At 41.5% G+C, this 18,619-nt stretch overlaps 1 long non-coding RNA gene across 1 annotated transcript; it reads left to right on the top strand.

Moving 5' to 3' along the window:
* Positions 1-487: 487 nt before the first annotated feature.
* On the top strand, positions 488-16,490 carry LOC140699925 (uncharacterized). The gene is made up of 4 exons (XR_012078161.1): positions 488-565; positions 737-943; positions 15,720-15,754; positions 16,298-16,490. It is a non-coding gene; the product is annotated as an uncharacterized lncRNA (long non-coding RNA).
* Positions 16,491-18,619: the final 2,129 nt, after the last annotated feature.

Below are 18,619 nucleotides of genomic sequence, written 5' to 3'. Positions count from 1 at the left end.
CTTGTTAGAAATACAGACTCTCAGGCTCCACCCCAGAGCGGCTGAATCAGAATCTCATTTTAACAGGATCCCCACCCAGGTGGTTCAGCCTGAAGGACGGTGGTCCCCGGGGCCAGGTTCCAGTGTGTTCCAGCTAAGCTGTTACACTCAGGTGCGTGCTGTCACTGGGGCAGGAGGAGCCGGCCCATCGCCCGTGGTGCCATGGCAGGCAAGCCCTCGAGAATGTTCGCGGGCTAAGTGCATTTACAGGTTATCAGTGTGTCAGCACAACAACCTCTTTATGGGGATCGTTTAATTAATGTTAATTGCTCTTGGCCTGTCGTGTGACTTGGGCAGGATTTACGGAAAATCACCATAATCTAAAACCCTATAAAAGAGTCATTGCTTTTAGAGGCCTTGTAATTCATGCCTGGAGACACCTTCTGATCCTTGATGAATCACCTGGATGTATAAATACTGCCTGTATTTGCATAATTCTCAGAGGCATCCAGACACTTCATTCTGAGGGGGGAAGTGTGCATCCAGGTGGAGACCAATACTCCTCATACTTACTGAGTGGCAGTTGGTGAGTTTGCTTTATCAAGAGAGATGTTGTATCTTGTTTTGCTACCCAATTCTGTGCATTCATGGATCACATAAATTTCATTGTTGTTGTTGTTGCCTCCAGCCCCATGAATGTCCAAAGTTGTTTCCACCTCGCTGTGATACCCACCCCTCCTCTCTTGGTGCCCTGCAGGTCCCGGAGAGAAAGGAGCTTGAAATAAAAGTTATGGAGACAGGGGATGGTCCATGGGGAGCCGAGGTACCATTAGGAGATGCTTGTTGACTGCTTTCCCACGGCAGGCATCTCTGAGACCACCACTGACAAGTCAGAGGGAGAGAGCGTTGGACTGGAGACTCACCTGCCTGTGCCAGCCCCACACCTGAGATCACAACCATTTGGGTAAAGAACATGTTTGTTTTTCAACATTGACCTGTGGCCTCCTTGCCCCCTTTCTCACTGCCCTTCCTTGACTTCTTTCTTAATCTCTCTATTCCCTTTCATTTGAAAGGTATGTAGGTGTCTTTAGGACTAATTCATACTCTGCCTCAATCATCTTCAACCGTAATTTATTTCCTACACTTATTACCCTCCTGGGAGAAGTGGGGCCTCTGAAATGTTCACTCTGAGCTTGGAAACCCATTTTTCAGTTTCTGTTTCCTCACAGTGAATCTTGTCTTACTTCAACCTTGGAGACAATCTCTGGCGTGGTTCTGAGAATGTCTTTATCCTTGTGCATTCCCCAAACACAGAGTGGCATGGCCTTGCTCAAGACAAGACCAAATCCTACCCATCTTCCCTGAGTCAGGCTTATTTATTGTTAATTTTTTTTTTTACACTTGCTATTTCTTCCAAGCTCACTACAATTCTGTGACGTAAGTCGGGCAGGTATAATGCCGACATCACAGATCAAGGAACAAGGTCAGGGAGGCTTTTTCAGGAAGCAGAGCTCAGCTGGGATGAAGGCCCTGTTCCAGGCTGTCGTGGGGACCCAGGGCCACCTTGGCACAGTCCATCCAGGTCCTCTGCAGGCCCCTGCTTTCAGGCATCGTGGTCGCAGCAGCACTGTGCCCTCCGGCCACCCTCGTGAAGGCTCCTCTGCTGTGTGGTGGAGGCCCTCCATCTACGCAGGGGGGACCGAGGTCAGAAACCTCACTGAGCATAGGACACGCCCTCCTGAGCTTGGTTTGCCACCTGCCGTGAGCACGGGCCCCCCCATATGTCAGCACCTCGGCTCCCCATAAATCTACGGGAGTTCTTCTGTGACCCGCCTGTGGTGGGAAGGCTCTGCCCCTGTGGCAGGTCTCCGAGGCTGTGTAGGGCTCAGCCTGGGAGCCGTGACCCATTTTTCTACACTGAGCAGGCAAATGCCATCTGCTGGCTCTCTCGCCTAGATGATTCAAATTCTCCCAAACCCAGTTCCACTGTCACTTGTCATTTGTTCTGCATCCCAGCTTTGCCTCGTCTGCTAATCTGAAGATCTGAATTTCTGTCATTTCACTCCTTGCAATCTGCCGATGAATTGACAGAGATTCAATGATTCCCAGAAAAGAGAGAAGATGCCCCCTTCCCTCCCTTATTAGTGAGCCCAGGGCTGGGGGACACAAAGCTGGCCACGCCTAGATGATTCCTGGCCCAGGAGCAGACATGCCAAAAGGCTCATCCTCCAGTGAAACAAAACAAAATGGACAAGAAGCTTATAGTACTGAATATTAGCTCCCTTCCATACCACACTAGGACTAAGCTCCCGCGGAGTTTTGATAGTCTTGTTTGCTGATAGATCCCCGGAACCAGAAGAGTGCCTGGCACTGTTGGGGCTCAGTATGTAGTGAATTGAGTTTCAGTCTGCATTATTGGCCCCGGTTCTCATCCTTCCCTTATTTGCATCTTTGCTGTGAGACTAGGCAGCTCGTCTAGGGGAGGAGATTATCTCCCTGCTGCTTTGCTTTGGGTGGGGCCGCGTGGCTTGCTTTGACTGATGGCAGGGGCTGGGGAAGTAAGGGACAGTGTATGAGTTTTCAGTCGAGGCCCGTAAGAGCTGCTGCACAATTCAGAACTCTCTTTTGAGTTCTCTTACTGCCCTGAGAAAAGCAGGTACTGGCTAGGCCCCTGGTCTAAGGAAGGTGAGAGACAGCAGTCGAGGTCTAGACCTGCAGACTTGCAGTGTAGACTGGACTGTCCCAGCCTAACCTTGACTGTCTTAGCTCACCCCACCACACCACAATGGGTGAGTGGGTGCAGCCAAGTTCAACAGAGCTGCTGCAGTTGAGCCAGCCCACTGTCAGATGAATAAACTATGATATTGCTATTTTAAGCCAAGGAAATTTGGGGTGATTTGTCACACAGCATTATTGTAAAAATAGCCAATTGATACCTCTGTCTGCTATCTGGTTTCTTTCGGAGCCTGGACGTCTAAGGTATTATTTAACCTCATGGTTGTTCTAAAACCAGGGGTTGGCAGATTGGTCCACAGAGGCTCAGATGGTGACTATTCCAGGCTTTGGGGGCCCACATATGGTCTCTGTTGCATGCTTGTCTTCCTTCCTTTCTTCCTTCCTTCCCTCCTTCCTTCCTTCTGTCCTTCCCAGGCACATTTTTTAAGAGGGCCTCTAGCTGATGAAAGGAGCTCTGTGAATCACTGAATCTGTCAGTTCATTTGTAGGTTGCAAATAGTAGAATGACAGAAATTCAGATCTCCAGATTAGCAGATATTGCAAAGCTGGGACACAGAACAAAGTGATGGTGAAAATGAGTTTAAGAGAATTTGAATCATTTGCGCTGGAACTTTCATTTGTACCCTGGCTCTGGCCCCCTTTTAATTTGAAGGATATTAAGAACTGACTTCAGGATCCCTCTAGTCCTTTTCAGCATTTAAAATTTAAAAAAAAATTAATTTATTATTTTAAAAAATAGGTTCATTTGAGTACTAATCAGCCGTTAAAAAGAACAAAATTTTGCCATTTGCAGCAATACAGACTTGGAGGGCACTATGCTGTGCAAAACAAGTCAGACAGAGAAAGACAAATACTGTACAATATGACTTATATGTGAAATCTAGAAAAGATAACAAACTAGTGAATACAACAAAAAAGCAGACTTACAGATATAGGGGACAGACTAGTGATTACCAGAGAGTGTGGGGAGGGGCACTACAGGGGTGGGGGAGTGGGAGGTAAGACAGCCTCAAGGATGTACTGTACAACACGGGCAATAGAACAGATATTTTTAATAACTGTAAATGGAGTGTAACCTTTAAAAATTGTACAAAAATTTTAAAAAAGTAAAAAACGTATTCAATTAAATGGTGCAAAAGCCAAAAGGTACAAGATGGTATATAGTGAAAATTAAGTCACCCACTCACTCTTGTCCCCTTTGTCCTCTAATTCCCCTCGGTGGAGGCAACTACTGTGACAAATTTCCAGTACATCCTTCATGGGATCTTCTTTACCCATAGAGGCATATATGAGTATATAGTTTTTCTTTTTAAACACAAATGAGAGCATGGTCTACATGCGTACATGGGAGAGCATCCAATATCAGAGCATCCCGTTTTTGAATGAAAGTGTAGCATAAATTGAAAGAGTTTGGACTTGAATTATGCAAGATGTGGCAAAACCTGAGCTTCAATAAAAGTGAAAACTTCTCAAGAATTTTGTCCTTAGTTTACCCTAAGCAGCAGTCAATAACTTTGGCCCACTGGCTAAATATGGCCCACCTTTGTTTTCATAATTCCTGTGAGCTAACAATGATGTTTACTTTTTGAAAAAAAATCAAAAGAAGAAGAATATTTCATGTCACATGAAAATGATATGAAATTCCAATCTCAGTGTTTATAAATAAAATTTTATTGGGACACAGCCACACTCAGCCATTAATGTATTGTGTAGAGTTGCCTTTGTGTTACAATGGCAGAGCTGAGAGTCCAAGAACCATAAAGTTTAAAATATTTACTGTCTGAATATTTGCAGAAAAAGTTGGCTGACCCCTGACCTAATCACAAATATAGTTCAACTCTTTGATCATTTAAAATATGGTGATGGGTATATATGGTCAGCACATATTTTCCTTGTGAGAATTAAAGAATTCCCCAAGGTGTTTCACTGGGAGAAACTCGAATCTTTTGACTGGGCTGAATCTACTGTAATTTTAAATCAAAAAGGAAACAGATTCATCTTATTTGAAATCCAAAAGCCAAGGTACAATAGTTATCAAAAATTATTTAAAATTTCAGTTAAAACCAGACTTGTAATGGATTGGAGTGAATAACTTCCTAACCTTTCTTGTAAGCATGTTCTTAATGTAGAAATTAGCTGTACATTAGCAAATAAAATATGAAAGAGAGTTTGTCCAAAAGGGAACTGACTTCTGGTTCTTTTCATTCTCAGAGATGAATCAGACAGAACAGCAAATGGCCTTTTTCGTGTCTGGAGCTGAATAGAATTTTCCAGAGACAGTAAATCCTTATTCATGTGTTATTTAGGAAGGTATTATGGCTAACAGTGTTTTTGCTCTTAAGATTTAAAAATGAAAATATAGTATATATAAGAGTTCCCCCCCTTTTTTTGCAAGAGTAATATTAGTATTGTATATATTTATAGTTACTTGCATTATTCAAGAGTCTTAAGGTGATCTCTCAACTTAAGTAAGCATCAGAAGCTTTTAGAAAGCCAAAGGAAAAGCAAAAATCACTTCAATCATGAGGAAAGTTAATGTTTCAGATATTTCAGATCCTGTATTTATTCTGATGATGGAGAAAAGCAGTAAACTAAGAAGAAAAATTAGCCAACAGGTAATGCACAAGAAATATAGCTAGAAAAGAGATATCTCTGACCAGCCCCACTCATTTTTGACTAGTCTTTCAGAACTGGATATAGGAGTGGCAGGTGGAAATTGGGAACAGTAAGGATTATAGATAAGAAAGGAAAAAGAGTAGAGTATGCTCTGGAAAGCTATCCATCTGTGAACTTAAGAGCTGTCACGTATGAATTGTTTCCTAGAGGCTGCAATACTCAATATTCGATGTGATGTGAAGTTATGGGGGAGCAGCCATGTCAGTGTACTTGTTCTGTAGGAAAAGAAATTGAGGAACAGAGAGATTACTCTATCTAACTTAGTGCTCAAAGCTGAAACCATTATCAGACATTTCAAAATGGTTAACCAGTGATTCAGGTTTCTTCCTCAATCATGAACTGATGGTCGCCTATGTTCAAAGCACTGATCCAGGCATAGTAGGGCCCAAAGATGTGTGAAACAAGGCCCTTGCCTGCGTGGAACCTATAAATTAGCGAAGACACAATCCAAGGCACTAGGTCACACTTGGTAACATCATCTGAATGAGCCTAAGAAAGGCTTGTATCAGTTAGGCACAGGATAAGCTTCAGTAAATAAAAGAGGAGCATCTCCTACTGGGAGTCAAATGCAAAATGAAGAGTGGGGCATATAGGTCTGGTTCTAAGAGGTAGTGGGGTAAGCCCCTCTCTCCCCTGTTTTTATTAGAAAACTCACTTGGCTTGAATGAACCTCCCCTCAGGAAGGGTCGGGGGGCTATACTGATGGGCTCAGGAGGATATGGCAATTTTTATAGATAGTTTCTCTTTTTAATCTTTGATCTAATTGGAATTTATTTTGGTGAATGGTAGATTTGTTTTTTCTGCCAAATAACAGATCATCTTAGCACCATTTATTGAAGAATGGAGTGTTTCCTTTTTCCTACTGATTTGTGAAAATATTCAGTCACCATTTACTGAAGGCTGTGTCAGGAGCTTTGATATATTTTGTAAGGACTTGTGCATCTTCTAGGTGACTCGGGGTCTGAAGTTCCTTCCTTGGTATGGTAAATTCTCGAGCTTTTGAGTCTTGCTGGGAAAGTGAGCTTGCCTTGACTTCAAAACTTGAAAATGCCAAGAGCTTACTTTCCCACACTCCTCTGCACTTAGGTGAGATGTGAGCATATGTTGAGGCTCAACCAATCAATGGATCCATTCAGGCTTCACAACTGGATTTATTGATCCCAAGAAAGTTGACTGAACAAAGGCCATTCTGATGTGTTATGTCAACAGTTCCTAATTTCCAGGAGCACATAGGGCAGGGCTCACTGTGACAGCCAAGTGTTCAGTGGTGGGGCTGGGAGTCTCCACATGCTCCTTGGTGCCAGGAATTTCTGCCATCCCGGCTGCCACCCAGTCTTCCATGATCCTTCCTTCCCCCATGTCTGGCTCCCAACCTTTTGTAAGCAACATAATAGCCTTGAATAAATTCCTCTTCGGCCTGTTAGACAGAGTGTGTCTTTGTTGCTTGGAACTGAAAATCTTGATTGATACATGCAGGATAGCATTTGATTCTCAAGTCCTCACACCACCCTCTGCTTTTTTTGGGGGGGGGGGCAAGGGAGGTAATTAGGTTTACTTATTTTTATTTATTTATTTTTTTAAGAGGAGGTGCCGGGGATTGAACCCAGGACCACATGCATGCTATACATGTGCTCTACTACTTAAGCTATACCCTTCCCCAAATCCTCACACCTTTTAAGATACATATCATCACCCCTATTAGATTTAGGTAATTTGTATTCAGTAAGAGTATTAACTTGCTTAAGGGCACCCAGGTAGGAAGCAGTAGATCTGGAATTCAAATCCAGCTTACACCACAGATGTTCTCTCTCTCTTTATATTATATGTGGCAGAAACTGTATATTGTTTTCTGGGTCCATGCTCCATTGGTCTGGCCATTTATTCTTGTGCTGGTACCACACTGTTTTGTTGATTGCAGCTTTGTCATAAGTTTTAAAATCTAGTATAGCAAGTTCTCTTTTATTCTTTTAAATATTCTTCTTACCCCTTCCTGAATGTTTATTTTTCTAGATGAGAAATTTGGCAATATTGTAAAGTTGTTCCAAAATCCCAGAGGGGTAAATTAGCAGATGTAATTTCAGATGCTTCATCTCTTGTGGAGTAGTGGGAACCCTCGTACACAGTTGTGGGAATGTAAATTGGTGCAGCCACTATGAAAAACAGTATGGCATTTCCTTCAAAAACTAAAAAGAGAGTTACTATATAATCCAGTAATTTCACTCCTGGGTATATATCTGGAAAAAAAAGAAAACTCTAATTTGAAAAGACACATGCACCCCAATGTTCACAGCAGCACTATTTACACTAGCCAAGACATGGAAGCAACCCAAGTGACCATCAACAGACAATTGGCTTAAGAAGATGTGGTATATAAATACAGTGGAATATTACTCAGCCATAAAAAGAATGAAATATTGCCATTTGCAGCAATATGAATAGACTTAGAGAATATTATGCTAAGTGAGTGAAATAAGTCAGACAGAGAAAGACAAATAGTATAGAGTATATCACTTACATGTGGAATCTAAAAAATAATACAAATAAATCTATATACAAAACAGAAACAGATTCACGGACATAGAAAACCACACTTGTGGTTACTAAAGTAGGACGAGGGACAAATTAAGAGTATGGGATATGAACTACTAAACACAAAATAGATAAGCAACAAGGATTTAATGTATAGTACAGGGAATTATACCCATATCTTGTAATAACCCACAGTGGAATATAATCTGCAAAAAAAAAAAAACCCAGAATCACTATGCTGTACACCTGAAACTAACTATACTCAAACACAAAAAAAGATGCTTCATCTTTAATATTATTTTTACATAACGAGGTTATGTGAGGTATTCGTAGCTCCCGTATGTGCATGTACACGCACACCCACGCTCACACCCACAAATATGTACTTATGTGAAAATTTTGGGTTCCTATATAAAGACTTTTTGTTTGTTAGCTTCAGCATATCTGAAAATTCTCCAGACACAGAAACTGTAGCAGGGTTGGCCTGAGACGCTCCTTCACATTCAGGCTGCTGACAGACTGGAAGTTGTCCCTAATAGGAGAAGAGCAGTGAGGAGGAAAATAATTTGTCACAGGTTTTATTATTTTTTTTAATTTTTAAAAAATAATTGGCATTTTTGTTTGTTTTATTTTATTATTATTATTTTTAATGGAAGTACTGGGGATTGAACCCAGGACCTCCTGCATGGTAAGCATGCACTCTACTGCTGAGCTATACCCTAACCCCTAGCTTTATTTATTTATTTTTTTATATTGCTTTGTTCCTGTGAAAAGCAGCATGGTTCACTTTGAGTCTCCCATTTTTTTTTCCCTCTAAGCATAATTTTGATGCTGTGGGAATTCTCACCAAGCAACTTTCTGCAGATAAGTCCTGGGAGAATATCTGATTTGTGTTTGCACGTAATTTTCCTGGTATGGATCCTAGGTAATAGAAAGGCTAAATAATATCCACAATCCTCGAAAAGTTTCTTCAATTATGGAGCTGTTGAATCGCTGTTAAGACCCGATGGAACTGATAGTCCCTGCCTGGTCCAATAAACCAAAAGGGTAATTTCCACCTCTTTAAGTGGATTTGGATTTGATACATATATATTTATCACAAGTTAATGAAAATCTGTGCTTCTGATCCAGGAGGATACCCGGCTCTCCCTTCTCTCTTGCCGAGAAACATTCAAGTAAAAACGTCCTTGTGAGAATTCCCCATAGGAAACTCCATGCATCTGCTCAGATTAAAAAGGCATCAACTTACTTATTTCCTCTAATAGAGAGGGACTTCTCTGAACACCGAGTTCCCTCCTGGAAGGCCAGTGGCTTAGTTCTGAGATGCCAGAAGATTGGAGTGATGCTCTTAATAGTAGATTTGGGCATGTACAAATGCCGATAACCACATGTAAACTGTGCTGCAGGGCTCAGCTGCCTTTGTTGGAGGCACAGACTTGGTGATTCCAGGAAATTTCTGAGGCTCTGCACATTTCTTCCAGATTCAGAGTTACTCTTTGATATCACAATTCGCATAGGTATTTCTAGCCTGTCTCAGTTGGCCTAGTGGATAACGTCAGGAATGGAGCTCGGCTTGTAGCAAGCTGGAGAGCTAACTTCTTCTTCAGAAATTAAATTAGGAGTAGCCATAGTCCCTCCTATCTCTGAAAGCTGGGCTGCATAATAAAGTGGAACTGAATGCTGTGCCCGGGAAATTTATGCCGCATTTGCAGCGACATTTCCAATAAAAAAAAATTGAATTGATGAGCAGAGAGTTAATCATGTTGTAACTGTATATAATCTCATGAACCAGTCTCCCCCGGAGTAATAATGAACAATGAGTAGGTCCTGGGCTACCCGGGCATGTTTTCTGGCTTGACTTTCCATCAGCAAGAACCAGGCAGCCAGGCACACGGCTTCCAAGGAGAGCCACTTAAGAAACTGGATTTGCCGGTAAAAATGCCTGCACTTTCAGTCTGTCCAGATTTGGAAGAGATTTAGCTGCTTTTCTAGCTAAAGTTGTGGTGACAATGATTGCAAATGAATTCCTCATCCGGGCACATTCTGAAAGGTCAGTTCTGGGCATCCATAAAAGAAAAAAAAAACTCATAAGTTAACCGAAGGGACAAAATGGTAGTTATTCTAGTACTGTTATCTTTAAGCAGTAGCTGGTAAGCCCGGGCTATTAGGTATTAATGGTTTTTTCTCTATAGCAGTGAAAAAAAAACTTGCTTTAGTTCCAGAGAAAGCCAGTTTGACTGTTCATCCAAACAAATTAAAAATACATATTTGATCTCCTTTCAGCTTTCTGAAATTCCAATACTGAGTACTTTGTAACCAGTATGCATGCGAGTCCTCTGGTGATTGTAAGTTCTGCTATTAATATGGATACACAGCACCTTAAAAATCAGCTCACAGTGCAATCTGCTATTGTGTTTTACGTGAATGACTCATGACTGCAAGTTTAAATGGTCACTACAGAGAAAGCTCATCAGAGATTTTTAATGATGTCCCTTTTCCAGGTCAAGTGTCAAAATAATTCTTCCAGTTAATTTTTCTAGAATCACCCCATTTTCTTCCTCCCTTAAGTGAAGAGTTAACCATTAGTCAAGGACTAATGCAACAGTCTGAAGTTTTTACTGACAAAAACCTGCCTCACTCTGGTCTCAACTTTAAATTTAAATCCCAGATTTAAAATATTGACATTCAAGTGGCCAAGGATGTTGCTCACAAAAGTTAGAAGAAAGTCCAAGTGACTACAGGGTGTTTACTTCATAAGTAAATCACATTTGGTGGTGTCACGGTTTTAATGGGAGACAAGTACTGGTGTAACATTATGGTTCTCCAAGCATGGTGAGTGTTCTCAGAGGTTTCTGTCTCTCAGGGGTGGAAAGAAGTCATTTCATATCAAACATGTGTTATAGTTATGAGAACTGTCCTGGGTTCTGAAAGTTAAGGAGTATCCAAATGTTGGCAGCTTACTAAGGCAATGCAAACTGGTCAGCCCCGGAAGAAGCGATTCACAAAAGGAAATGGAATGTACTCATTCATCCTAGATGCTGAAGACCCCAGAACAGCCATTGGGAGCTCTATTAAAGCTTGTTATTTATGTTATCCCTCTGGGTCTTTAAAAAGCTATGGAACCCCTTAGATCTGTGCTGTCCAATATAGTTGCCCTAGCAACATGTGGCTATTTAAATTTAAGCTAATTAAAAATTCTACAAAATTAAAAATTCAGCTCCTCGGTTGCCTTAGCCCCATTTCAAGCTCTCTATATCCACCTGTGGCTATCCTTTTGGACAGTGCAGATACTGAACTTTTTCATCATTGCAGAAAGTTAGATTGGATGGTGCTGCCTTAAATGCAAAAAGAAAAAAAAGAAATATATATGGAGAAGTTACAATCCAGTAGGCATCCTATTTGATCTAGATTCTTCTCATTTCATGGTGAAGAAGCTTCACCCCAGAGAGCTTAAATCACTTGCTCAAGTCATGTAACTGATAAGGAGCAGAGTTAGGACTCTAATCACTTCCTCTTGACTCCAAGCCCAGGGCCATTTCCAATCCATGGCCAAGCAATGGCTCGTCCATTTATCTGTCTAACACGAACTTAATGATAGAGAGACGATAGATCCTAGTGATTATTACAGGACGACAGGTAAAAACCAGTGCTTAGCAAACTGGTCCCTCTACTTACTGAGGACCTGTGCTAGCCACTGGGGCTATAAGCTTTGGAGGATGAGTACATTTCTTGGCTTTATAGCACTTAGAGCCTAGTGGGGGAATCAAACCTTAAATATATAATCAAAAACTAATTATCAGCCACGATTGTGATAAGTATCAAAGAGGAGAGCCCATCTGTTTTGGGAGAGGCTTCCAAATCCCATTAAATAACAACAACAATAATAATTAGCAATAAAGCTGCAGTTTCCAATGCCTGTGAAGTTCAAATTAGGAAGATAAATCTGTGATACTGTGGGCCTCCTGATGGATGCGTCCACTGTAATCTTTATGCCTAGGAAACAGAGAGATCTATTTCATTCAAGGTCATGCTGGGTTAGCACGACCAACTTCAATTTCACCCGATTCTCCTTGGGTGGAAGGAGTTTTGAAACGAGGAGCTGAGATCGGCTAATTTGTCAACATTACAAAGCAGGAGGCTTATCCTCGTAACTCTTCTCCCTCATCCAGCCTTCCCGGCGGCAGCAGCTGACATATGAACCTCGCAGATGAAGATGCCATAGGCTGGCTATTTCTCGACCACACTGCTGAGGGTCAGAGAGTGGGAAAATGTTTCTTCTTAGCCATTTCTTTGTCATTTTTAACGGGTTTAAACTCAAATACTCATAAAAGGAGACTGAGAGCCAATATGCTGTACTATCAAATTGAAAAGGCTAGGAAAAAAATCCAAAGCCATAAAATGTGATCATTTTGAGTATTTTATTCCTTTTAACACTGCTCTATTAGTTTCAATAAAAGGACAACAGAACATCCATCACACCATAACCTGACATGCTTATTATGCCAATACGATTAGTTTTTGCAAAACACTCATGTACTGATTATAGGTTATAGAAAAATTGATTTCACAGAAACAGAGAAATTAGAATTGGAAACATTCTATTAGGTCACTAGCTACATCCCCTGAGACTAGTGTAGGATTGATCCCTAGTTCACAGGGTATTATCTGATGCAACCCTCTACCAGGTTTGATAGGCTGGCAATAGGTACCACTCAAAATTATACCAATCCATCTGAGAAATAAAATTCTAGAAAATAAGCATTTGCTGAGCACTAATTTTACTTTGGTGGATACATTTTTAATATACTAGTGTTTATAGCCTCTCATCTTCTAGGAGACAAGGGTAAGAACACTGCATCCCAGGTTGGCATTACAATCAAATAGTGAATTTGCATATCTTAAGTTGCAAAAACTTCCCCAGACATAATTTCCCATCAGATTCCTACAAAACGCAGTATGAATTTTTGATTCTTACGAAGGGCTTATTTTTTTTTTGTACAAGAAATTGAGCCCTATACCTCAAACAAGTGCCTGCAATTAAACACTTGGCTGGACTGACATTTTATTCCTTTGGGGCAGTGAGTTCTAAGCCATGACTCTCCGAGAGACATTTGCAAAGAAGTAGCAAGTGAACTCTGGGCTGGAGGGTTGGGGGAGGGCTGCAGCAAGGGAACAAGCTGGTGTTACAGAACCTCTATCTCTTCTTTCTTCCTCCTTTCTTCTTAGCAGTGACTCAGAGAGGGAAAAAAGGGAGGAGACAGAGATGGCTTCACCAGCAAAATATACATTAAATGCAAGCAGTCTATATACTTCTGGGATCTCCTGGGTCAAATGAATGGGATTGCTCCTCTCCACGTTGACAAATACTATTCAGGAATTCTCTTCCCCTTTAAAACCATCCTTGAAGTTAGTTTTCACCTGAATTCATTTATTAAAGATGGAGAAAAGTGCACCATGTGAGATTTTTTTCAGTTCTGCTAAGTGTTCCCTTCACCCCTTGCTCCTTCATGGAGATAGCGAAGCGGAATGTTGGATGTGGCTAGGTCGGTGGGGCCGGGAGGGGAGTCAAGGCTGTGTGTGTGGAAAAGGCAGAGAGGAAAGCACAGAAATGCAGCCTTCAGCTCAATAATGCTTAGTTTCACTTGTTGTTCACATTCTCATGCCCCTGTTCGGAAGCCCAGATGAAATTCTTGTTTGTTTAGGATGCAGCTGATGAGTATTATGTCTGGAGAGTGTCCCAGAGAAGGTCTTATGCATCTTTTATACACCTGCATGCTAAATGAGCAAGAACGCCCAGGTGCTGAGTAAGACTTATGAATTTGTGGTAAATTATGCAAACAAGTAATTTTGCTTGTCCAGAGAGTAGTGCTAGCAATGGGATAGTTTTCCTAAACTCTCCGTAATTTAGGAGAATGCCAATAGAAAGGCGGTCAAAGAGCGATGAGACCTTATGGCTCAGCACAGTGTATCTGCTTTGACAGGGGCCAGTCACAGAGAAGGAGGCTTGCCCACCGGGGACTCTTACCTGAGGCAGAAGCCAGTAAAACTGTGTCAGGAGGTTCAAAAAGGCAGGGACCTTAGCCATGTTAACCTCCGGATGGCAGTGGTAAAGACAGCTTTATCCAGAGGATCCGAGGCTGTGCCAACATGAAAATGATGAAACAAGGCTGAAGAGAGACAGGGAGCTGCACTCTTGGGGTCAAACAGACTTTCCGTAGCGATCGAGGGTCTATCCTTAATGCTCAAAGTGTGCTCTGGGAACCAGCAGAATCAGCATGACCTAGGAATTTGTTGTACCTGCAGAGTGCTGGGCCCCACCCCAGACCTACTGAGTCAGAAGCTGTACTTTAACAAAACGCCAGGTGATGTGAAAGCATGCTACATTTGAGAGGCACTAGTATGTGCGGCTGGCTTCCTAGTGGTTTTCCACCCTAGCAGCATGGACCAGCCAAGAAGGGACACGGATTGTCCAGCCCGGTGCTCAGTTGGTCTCATTTTCATCTCAGCAAAAGCCACTCATTCTCTTCATGAGTACACACATTCCTTTTTTTGTTTGTTTTCTCTGCACCCACTGTGTCCTCCGGCAACTGTTCCTTCCTAATGGCGTGGGATTCTGGGAATTGGCAAGGCTGTCCCTGGGAAGGCTGGGCACCTGACCGAGGCTGGCCAGGAACAACTTCCTTCTGGGGGTTGATATTGAGAGAGAGGACTCTTCTGAGATGATAAGGTGTGAAGACAGTATTGGCTTGGGGACTGGCAGGGCTCTCTTGCTACCACATGTAGAGGGAATCTGTCTGAGAATGAAACCAGTGGAGCAGGCAGATCAGACAGTTGGAGGGAGAGAAATTATTTGAGCCAATACATCCTCAATTTAGCTTCAAGCAGTTTTAGGTTGGTTTTCTGTCTTTTGTAACTAAGAGAAGGATTCTGGTCAATGTATTCCTGAAACTGGATTATTAATTTTTCCAAAATGGGAACTTTTACATCTGACTGAGGGAATAAATTCATTGTAAAGTTCACAACCTATAATTTGACCACTTTGTGAGTAAGGTTGCATGAGTGTATGTGTTAAGTATAATCTGAGAAAAATTAAATGTAGAAGGTTTAAAACTTTTAGGCAACCATGTGCCCTAAATACTGGTCATCTGTGTAATTGCAGCAGGCTGTATTTATTTTCTAGATTTAGAGGCAATACTGATTAAAATTAATATTCAAATTTATGCCAACTAACATGCAAATCAGCACAGCTTTGGTGCTTTAAAAAACAAGACGGTAGGATTGCAGCCCTGGTGTTTCAATGGTGCTGAGGCTTTGATGAAAGAAGACAAAGAAGCCTAGAATGCAGATGAAACATGTTCCCTTGGAATACCCAATGCGAATGGGAATTTATGGCTCTGTAAACTGTTTTATAAAGGAAAACAATCTCTCAATTTAATATAGCAGTTTAACCATTCATTAATTTACTAGATGCAAACACTGAAAATTTTCAGAAATTTGATGCCACCCATAAATACAATCTACAACTGTGAAAGACAAGAAAATATGTACTTTTACTCCTGCCAAATGTCAATATTCAAATCTATAATTATTTGTTCCAATTGAAACACTGAAGTCTGCCTCTCTTCTATGACCAATTAATACCCACTATTGGATATGTATTTCACTATTATGTATCTAGTTCAATGTTAGGTAAGGTGTGTGTATATGTATTTTAAAATTATCAGGATTAGGTTACTTACAAATAGCAGAAACTTGAAAAGTGACAGCTTAAATAAAGTGGAAATTTTTTTCTTTCTTAGGCAGAAGAAGTCTGAAGGTGGACAGTCCAGAGCTGGTATGGTACTGATATAATTATTGAGAACTAAAGATTTCTTCCAGCTTTCCAAAGCATATTGCCTAGGATGTGACCCAATCCTCTAGGTTCAAGAAGGCTGCTGAGTCTCTAGCCATCACATCCAGTTTCCCAGCAGCAGGATGGAAGAAAAGAGAAAGAAGGATTTGCCCCCTCTCTTTTAAGAAAACTTACTGCAAGATCCACAAAGTATATCTGCATATGTATTATTGATCAGAACTTAGTCTTGTGCCACACCTAACTATGAGGGAGGCTGAGAAAATGTGGTCTTTTATCTGGGAAACCATGTGTCCAGGTAAAAATAATTATTCTGTTAATTTGAGAGAGAAGCCAAAAAAAAAAAAGGTACTTCAAAGTCAACTGTCAAACTCTGCTCCAAATATTAAAAATAATTTTATTTATTGATTTATTGTGCTTCCCCTGTAAGAAGCTAGCTCCATAAAGGCAAGAGCTTCATTTTGTTTGTGTTTGTATCCTTAATGTTTTTCTGATTTGTCTTTCCTGATTTTTTTCTATCAATTTAAGAACCTTGTTCAATAAGTGTTGAGAAGAATAAAGAAGCTCCATCCAGATTTGGTGAGAGAGAGTGCTATGATCAACTAATAATGTCTGCATTGCTTCAATCAACTGATAATGTCTGCAGTGGCCACTCCATATGTGCCAGGCTTAAAGTATTCCCACCAACCCCTAGTTTTCAACTAAATTGTTTTGAAATGTACGGCTGCTGTGCTCTAATTTAAATCTATGTGCCAAAGGCCTTATTCAATATTTGTTATTTAAAATGATTTATTCTGAGTAGAGAGTATTCTCTGCAACTTTTCCCCCCTTATATAGAAGTCTCTTGTGCAGTTGTAAATTTTCCAGGTTTCCAGAGAGTTGCTAAAAGAATTACACGCAAATTCCAAGTTACACTTAGTTGGCAAATTCTAACTAGAAAGTTGCTGGGAAAGGGGAGTTTTGCTGTTCTTTAAAGAATCAAATGAGAAAAACAGGTCAGGAGTTTTATGCTGTCAGAGTAGAGGTGCAATTCCATGGCATGGTCATCTTCTGATTCACCAAGAAGGCAAAAGGGGCCTGGAGGAGTGATAAGGACTTTCCAAGTTCAACACAAATGCTAGAAAGAAAAGCTCAGGCTTTCTCCTTATTTAGCTCCAACACTCTAAGCATGGGGACAAGAAGACCAGAGTTAAATTAAACTGCAATTAAAAATAGCTAAGACTATTGAGTAATGTACCAAATTGCATCTGAAAAATTTTGTCTTTAAAAAGCTGTCAGTATAGCAAACTTCTTTTCCTGCCCCACACAACACATTTTCTCATCAGCAATGGTGACAAGATGGTGACTTAACGTGGCTGTGATTCTGAGGGAGTGAATTACGTAATACTCCATAAAGGTAAGTCAGAAGTTCAAGGATGGAGTTTGAAAAGCCCCCTGGATGACCGTTCTGCACTTCTCCTGGGGCACTTGTCCCTCTTTCTACCACTTTCCCCTTGTGAGTCAAGAATTACTGCCTTATTGGAATGACCTGATTTCTTATTTAATTATTTTGTTGCTGTTTAGCGATTTCCATGGAGAATGGCCTATTTGTAAATAATATCTGAAAATTCCGTGTCTTAGTTAGGGTTCCTTCAAAAGCAGAATGTGAGAGTCTTCACAGCAGGTATTTTATTAAGGAGATGGTCCCAGGAAGCAGGAGTGAGCAAACAGGGAGACTGAGACAGGGGAGAAGAAAAAGCCTATAGATGAGTGTTACTGAGGTTACAGTATGGGCAGTAAGGGCTTGATTCTGTCAGAACCTCTAGCCAAGTGTACCTATGTGTCCCAGGATTGTTCCCTGAAGAATGGAAGATTGTAGCTCTTATCTACTGGTTCCCATTCCTACTGACTGCAGGTTGCTCCAGGGGTATTAACAAACTTTATCCCCTGCCACTCCCAGGATGCACAAGAGCGACCCATGGCATCCGAGAACCTGCCCAGCAGAAAAGCCCATGGGACGGACACTGACAGGGAAAGGTGAGTCTGAGATTACTCAGGGATGTCCCTGCAGCCACAGCTGAAGTCAGAGGTAGACGGAGGGGGAATGACGTAGGTGGGGATGGTGTCACAGGTGTCTGCTCTGGCCCCTGGTTGTGATCTGGGACTCAGTCAATGCTCAGCAGTTTGAGATATAGACTCGATGGTCGTCATCGGTGCATTTGATTGTGCACTCTAACTGAAGATACACTTTAGAATCGGAGATAACCCAAAGTGCCAAAGTGCAGACTAACATCACAGCTACCATCTTACTCATCTACAGGTGTCATTTAAGCCCCCAGATTCTCTTCTCCCTCTTCCTGCTGTTTGATTTTCAAATTCCTGTTGTGTAAGCTACTATCTCTACTCAGGGATGGGGTTGAAAAGGCAAGATGGTGAAAATAGAACCTGTCAAATGTTGTCACTTGTTAGGAACTCTTCTAAAAGTCCTTCGGAAATAAGAGGCGGAGATTGTGGGCTAACATGAGATTTGGGGATTACGTATGATTTTAATTTCTCCACGCTAGCCAATTTCTGTAGTTAATTGGGACATGACTCATAACCCTGAATAATCGGAACAGAACACAGAAAAAAATGTATCAACTGCTTATTAGTGTTGAGGCTGCATTTCCTGTGAGAAGTGGGAATGGTGGCCAAAGGGTCTGCAGGCAGCGGGGCACGGTGAAGACTGCAAAGGCTTTGGGAACCTGAGTCTGCCCCGGGCTAGCATGAATCCACACTGAGCCTCAGTTTTCTCAACTAGATGAGGAGAGCTCTCGTTGCTTCCTTGCAGGACTGTTGCGAGGAGAGGATTAATCATTATTATGTAAAGTG

This window comes from Vicugna pacos, chromosome 2 (genome assembly GCF_048564905.1).
Source record: "Vicugna pacos chromosome 2, VicPac4, whole genome shotgun sequence".
In the NCBI taxonomy this organism is placed as follows: domain Eukaryota; kingdom Metazoa; phylum Chordata; class Mammalia; order Artiodactyla; family Camelidae; genus Vicugna; species Vicugna pacos.
This window is presented reverse-complemented; position numbering and strand designations above follow the sequence as displayed.